The sequence below is a fragment of the Artemia sp. Qi Xiang Cuo genome, chromosome 17 (genome assembly GCF_049724085.1).
Source record: "Artemia sp. Qi Xiang Cuo chromosome 17, ASM4972408v1, whole genome shotgun sequence".
Taxonomy (NCBI): domain Eukaryota; kingdom Metazoa; phylum Arthropoda; class Branchiopoda; order Anostraca; family Artemiidae; genus Artemia; species Artemia sp. Qi Xiang Cuo.
In genome coordinates this window covers 29,034,122-29,041,804 of record NC_142810.1, presented here as the reverse complement: position 1 = coordinate 29,041,804, position 7,683 = coordinate 29,034,122, and positions in this window count along the sequence as shown.

Sequence of the window (7,683 nt, the reverse complement as noted above, 5' to 3'; positions counted from 1 at the left end):
TTCGATGCAAGATATCCAGAACAGATTTTTTTTTTTTTTTTTTTTCAGAAATCATAGACTCATTTGTATCTGAAGCATATAAGATCGTTATTGAGTTATTTAGGAGTGTTTGGTTTTAGAAATGTATTGTAAGTATGCATGAGCCTGGAGCCATTTTTCATCGTGCAATTTGGATGACAATTGAAAACAACGACCTTCATACTGAAATTCGTGCCTATGCTCAAACAGCTGGGTAAGGACTTTAGGGCAACTGAGTAAGCAAAATTGCAAAATGGGTAACATATTTACTTTTGTCATCTTGAATAGCAACAAATTTAACATTTTTCATTCTGGCAAAAATTGTCTACTCAACATTATCAGACATATCTTAAATTTTTCGAGGTATTGAGTTGTTCGAAGTGCTGCGATCACTTTTAAGAGCACAGCAATTTACACAAATTACTATGCTAAATTACGAAAAAACTCGACGTATCACGTTTGAAACACGATTTGCAACTACTCCCGTAGGCAGCATTTGTACATGAGTGTAGGCCCCAAAATTATGAGCCTTCTGGGGCCGAATTCTGATATGTTTGAATGTTTTGGTGATTTATTCCTCAGGTTAAGGAGTCGTTTCATTTTTCCAGTAGTTCTACTAGAATTTTACTTAGTAAAACATATTTAGCTACTATAATAGCTTTTTTGGAGCGTCCCTAACGAATCTGTGGCTTTCCCCTAGGGGTACGCGTACCCCAGGTTTGGAGCCACTGTTAGCACAATTTGTCATAATTTCACTATCATTAATTCATAATTTGGTAGAAGCAAAAAGAAAGACGAATTAATAACCACTATATAAGTCAAGAAACCTCTAAAAAGGAAACAAGTTTTCAAGGCTAGAAAAGTGAAAAAAAATCAAAACAATAAGAAACTAACTAAAGAAAGAGTTGAAAAGAGAACGCACATAACTATAATTGTAAAAAAAAATGAGGAATAATAGCCATTTTTTGAAAATCACGAGAGTAAAATATTTGAAAATGTAAATCTTACGTGAGCTTCCATGACTTCAGAATGAGTATATAAAAATTCTTCAATTTCTCTTGGATAAATATTTTCACCGCCACGAATAATCATATCCTTCACTCTTCCTACAATCTGCCCGTAGCCATTTTCATCAATGACACCAATATCTCTAAAATAAAAATGTTTTTGTTACCAATTTAACAATTTTTTTAGCTTACAGTTCAGTCTCCGAAGTGATTTTTTTTGAATTGAATTAATATGTCTTGTAAAAAGTGTACCACTGCCTCTTTTGTAGAATTCATGAAAAATTATAATTTGACAAAATATGTAGCTTTCAAGGTTCGAGGAAGGTAGTAAACCTTAAATACCCTCGGATACAACCTTGCTTATAGTAAATCCAGGCACTAGAACAATGAAGTTAGAAATTCCGAAAAATATGTCCAGATGGGCCGCACAGAGAGTTCCTCCAAATGAATAGGCAAATGACACTGTTTTTCTTATATTTTTCCAAATACTATAATAATGCTAAAATTACTTAAAATTCTGGCTTATACCGGTCTCCAATTATTTATCTATGAGATGGCAAATAGCAGTGCTTTTAGCATAGGAATACAGGCAATTCATTTCACAGTGGTTGGGAGGGAAATGCATTTTCCATTTTCAAGTAGATTTCAAACTAGCACAAGAGAAGGTAGGAGGGCCCTTGCCTTACTGTTGGCGTCATTGGGCTAGGAACTGCTTTGCGGCATAATCAATTATGGAAATAATATGATACTAGTCAGAATTGCTGACTTCCAAAAGCAAGAATATTGAAACACCGTCATGATATCTTTTTACAGGGGATTTAATACAAAAACCTATCCATCCATCTCTAGCTGACCAATCCATCCTACCGCTATTCACATCTTGCATTAGACTTCGAATTGAATATGTATGCCTTCTTTATACCAGTATCCCAAAGACCCAAATTATTCCTCTCCCGTGAATCTAGATTTGAGCAAGCAGAACAGCAGTATGTACTTTAGACTGTGTATGGTCCTAGGGTACATACAAAACTTGCTGTTTCGTTTGCTGAAAAATTTGCATTATTTTTGTATCCTCATCAACTGTCGCTGCATAATAGCATCTAGACATCGCGTAGCCTCATAGTGGAGCTGGGTGAACCTTTCACTGGTTTTCCTGACCGGAATTTCGACTATACAGGACAGCAAATTGACCTTGAGTAGTGGCTCCCCTCGAGGGATCCGTGACCTGCTATGGTGGGAACCAATGTTTTTCTTGAGACAATAATAATTTCAATGATTTAAGAAATATGACAACTAGGACATGGACCTTTCACTTCATAATTGAGGATGAAAATACTTATAGGAGTAAGAGAGGCTGTAGATAAAATTTTAAGAGAAGAGAAGAAGGGATTTCTAGGAGGCGAGAAGATGTGTCCATCAAATTTTCATTTTTAGATAAATAATTGAGACGTTTATGTCATTAGAACCCTAAAACCTTAACTTTATGGAATAGGAACAGGCTTGGTTCAGCTGATAGAAGAGCTTAAGTGAAGGTCCTATCATAGTTTGATACCCCAGATAAGTGCATTGAAGTGATTAGTGCATTGCACAAGGATAGCCTTGTTATGCCTTGTTATTAGCCTTGTTATTCAGTATTCATTCAGGCTTTGAACTGGAAGGTCACAAACAAGTTTTAACTTTGAGCTTAATGAGGTTGAACAAAAAGTTCAGCAGGTGATTGTGAAACAATTCAAATAGGCTTTTGTTTCGAGGATATTAATTGGTGAAAAAAACATATGCAATAAAGAGAGATTCACATGATTTATTGTTCAATTCTTTTTGTTCACCTTGAAACACTACTAAGGACAGTTTGGCTGACTTTTGCTATCCAGTTGCTATCAGGTGAACATCTAAAGCAAATTAAATATATAACGGAAACTAAGGATTATAAGTTGACGGAATTTAAATTATATTGTGAAAGTTATTGGAATTTATTTGAACTTGACATTTCACATGTGCAGAATTCCAGCTGTTAACATATTGATTGCAACCATGCGTTTGATTGATTAAGCCCTTGCTTGGGGTGCCTAGTGTTGATGACAAGTGGATTTACGATTTTCTAAGTGGCACTTTCGATTGTTTTTTTTCTATTTGAAATTTGGATTATTTGGAGCAGTTTTTTACGAAGAGGGGTGAAAGTCGTGCCCAAATTAACGCTGGCTTAGCAAATTGCACGTAATGGACCCATGTGAAAAAAAAAATTGGTCCTTAATGAGGTAAGCAGATAATTAAATTTAATTTTGTTGTCTGGAAATAATCATGGGACGTAAAAGAAAGCAACCTCGTAATATTGGAGATGATACAGAAAACACTCGGAGGGGAGAAGGGGAATATGATCTCAACGTTACTACTAGTAGCACTGATTCTACAAATAAATTCACGATTTCAGCAGTTGCGGAGAGTTTAAATACTGTTATCAGTTTGGTAACAGAAAATGGAAAAAAGCTAGATTCTTTAGATAATAGGATTAAGGGAATTGAAGATAAAGTGGCAAATTTGGAGATATCACATGTGGGATTTGCAAGGCAGCTGGCTGAAAATGATGAGCGAGTGAGGCAGCTTGAGCAAGTCAAAGAATCTCTAAAGAATCAAGTAAAAATAATTTCTGATGAATGTATAGCTCATAATAAAGAGTCAAATAATTTGAGTATGAGATTGGCCAGGCTGGAGTTTGATAAACTGGAAAAGAATATTGTTGTATGGAATGTCTCTTGTGAATCTGAAAAAAATACGAAGGATAACTTCAAAAGTATTCTTACGAAAGGACTCGAAATGGCTCCAGTCCCACCATTCAAGATAACCCAAGTGAGTGAGCAACAGAAATTTATTCGTGTTGAAGTATCTGATAAAAAATCGAAAATTCATATTTTGAAAAATGCCAAGAAATTAAAAGGTAAAGCAGTGTCGTCGTTCCGTGATATTTACCTCAGTGATGATGTCCCAGCTGAAGTTCGCAAAGCAAGAAACGATTTGTTGATTAAAAGGGCAAAATTACGCAAATTAGGAATAGACGCTTGGATCTCGAAAACTTTTCCGCCTGTGTTACTTTTCAATCGCCCCAACGGAACACGTGCTAAATACTCACCAGACGATTTGATTCCTGAACTTGATTATGCACCGAATAATCAATCATTTCGTAACCAATATAGTGGCAATTAGTGAAGCTTAAGAGGAAAAAATAATTGTTCGAATTCATGTTCTCATTGATTAAGAAGTAGCTGGTGATTAATTGGTGATAAAAGTAAATTTTGGCGGGAAATTGAGGGAGTTCATATAGTTCATATAGCCGAACAAGCTTGCGCGGACAAACACAGGTCCTATCGATCGAAGTCCACTGCTGCTGCCGGTATTGATCCAAAAAAATAATCATCTTCTCAATAGTATGCGGCTGGTGCTGGAAAACAATTAAATAAGGAGTAATTTTTTTTAATATTTTATTAAACAGCCCAATAACTTTTCGTTAACAATTTAAACGACTCCTAGTCTATCTCATGGAAAGTGGTAAAGATAACATTTAAGTTGAGAGCAACGGAGAAGGGATTATAATTCAGGGCAAGAGCTATAATCTACTTGATTTAATCTATGACATGGTTACAAATCGTAAGGAACTATTATCATTTGACGCTCATCTATACAATTTTCTAAATACATTAAACTTCCCCAAAAGTATTATTGACAACATAAAAACTCTAAAAAAAAATAAATGAACATGCATCATCATCATCAACAACATTGACACCATTAAAATATGAACTTGAAAAAGAAGAAGATTTTAAATCAATTTTGGATAATACTAGCACACCACTGATAGCTACACAAAAGCGAAAACGTATCAAGTCATCCTCACCATTACCACCATCAACAGCCAGTATACCAAAGGTTAGCGGACGTTGAATAACTAGTTTACGATCAAAATGGTTGAAGTTATGAAAGGTGAAATATTGGTGAGGCGGGGAGTTTAAGTTCCCCCACCACTCTTTCCAAAGTCACTGGTGTTCACACTAAAAGTTTACAAGACTATACAGATTTAATGAAGTTGCACTCTACATTGAAATAGAAGACTTTGTGCCAATCAATATCGGAAAACTAAAGCCTTTTCCCTATTTAAAATAGTTCAAGCGGATATCCTGACTCTATATGAGATTCAAAGACCTAACAATACACTATACAAATACACTCTACTTGCAATTAGTGTTTTTAATTGCTCTGCATATGAAATTTCATTACGACCAAAGAGAAGTGTTGACGTTGTTCAGGTTATTGACTGTATTCTTAAACAGGATTCATATAAAAAAATTCAAACGGATCGCGGTAGTGAATTTGTTAATCCCCATGTTGCAAAAGTACTAGAGAAATATAGTACACTGTGTGGCGTTCAATGAGTGTAGCTACTGTTATGGGAGGAATAATCTCACTCGATTGGGGATTATTTTCTAATTACTTTTAGGGTCGCACCATTAGTGGCGTTAATAGAGCGTTATTTGTGTCGTTATGTGCCGCGCCACTCCCTATTGGGAGAAATAAAAGTAGGTCAACTAATGAATTTGATTTTCCTTGTGAAATGACCAATTTGATCAGAGAGGGTTTAAACCGAAGTTACAACCGTGCTAAATATTTCCTTTAGCTACTGGCAAATGTGGCCCTTAAATTACACCAAATGATATAGGAGGAGTTTAATATAGGGAGCTAGTCAAATAGGCACCGTAGAACATTCTTCACAGGTCATCAGATTCCTGGGAGCGTTTCCAATGGACAGTATACGAACTAGAGGGCTACCTTTGAGATCTAGATACGAACATACAAAATAAGACTGTAAAAATAGAAAAGTAATGGGTTTATTAGACTTACATGATTAAACATACGGCTTCAAACTTCAGTAGGCAAAAGCAATAATACAGTGATCATATCAGGAATGCTCATAACGTAATGTGAAGCAATGCAATGCTCATAACATAATCATAATCACATAATAATGCCCGAAAAACACTTCTTCACCACTATATAATATGAATTTTGCTTCTGAGCAATAAACGCTATTTTCTGATTGGTTCATCTCTACACGGAGGGCCCGTCTCTTTACTCTTATGCTGACAAAATCAAACATTATGCGGCCAAAACTACCCAATAGTTTTTTCGCGATATTCTGATCATTAAACATACACATTCCTGAGAGTACTTCTGAATTTCTAAACTAAAATTTAGACAATTTCCTACTATGTAATTCAAAGCACTTCCGCGAAATTCAGATACATATCATTAGTATTGTACTTTCAAAAAAGCAGTATTTTTCTGCTTTTCAGATCTGTCAATAGCGATTTAAAATGTTCGCAATTCCTTTGTTTTTTTAGAACAAATAATGAGGATCTGTAAAAAGTATTCTGTAATTGCTTTGTCTTTTAAATTAATCATATATTTCTTTGAACTTTTTTAAAGTGATATTTGGCTGATAAATAAATGAGAATTTAAGGTAGATTTCCAAGCTTAATTAAGGGGGTTTGATTTGAATCGGAAGCGTATTTAGAATGAAATAACTTTTCAAATTTTAAAGTAAAACATTGTACATGGTACATATCACCCATCCCAATTTTAAATAACGTCCCGTTATTGGTATTTGCTTGCCTTCGGGTTTTTAAATTTTTTGAAATTTGTTTACTATTTGTTTCATGCAGTTTTTATAAGTCTATTTGCTCTTAAGCAATTAATATTCTTTATATATTACTTTTCTTATTTTATTTCATATATTCTGCTAAATTTCCTCTAACTGACTAAAATAGCTACTTACACCAAGGTTTTTTTTTTTTCTATATCTACCACTGATAATTCCTATATTTATAACAATAATTGGTAAGTTTGATCTCACTCTACTACTAATAAAAAAATTTTTTTTTTTTCAGGATTATTCTATATATATTTTTTTTCTATTTTACGCTAGCTAAAGAGTAAATAATTTTCCCGTCTTATGCCAAATTAAAATAATAATATTACAATGATAAAACTGATTATAGCCAAACATATAGCGATACATACATGAATAATTTATAACACTCACTATTGGATTACCATTTTCACTATTAGAAATATTTTCACTCTGGTCGTTTGTTGTGTAAACACAAATAATACAATATTAAAATCGTTAAGTTGTCAAAGTTAATAAAACGTGATATAAGTTCACACCTATTTTACCGCTATACGTGTCCTTTAGTGTACTCGCTTTTTCTTCTGTAAATTGTGGTCCTTCGCTAGTATTGTTGAGATAGGAAAAAATATTTCATATATAGTTCCTTCACAGATTAGTTTCACATTATAGATGCGTTCATCTCAGACAAAATGATTAAATCTCTGATTGCAGGTGCGTAGAATTTCACCATTAGGGTTCGTTTCACCTGTTGTTTTTAAATGTCTTGTAAGGTGCTTTGTTGTAAAAGTCTTTAGCACTGGGATTATGTTGATGATAGAAATGTTGATTATTTGAAGATAATAGGATATAGCGTATTGTCTTAGGGTTATCTTCAATTATGTAGAGGATTTTGTTGGTAAAACTGTTTCTTCATGCACTTAAACATTATAATTCATAAAATTGTTCATGCATGGCTAGTTTCCATTAGCTTATATAGTGATT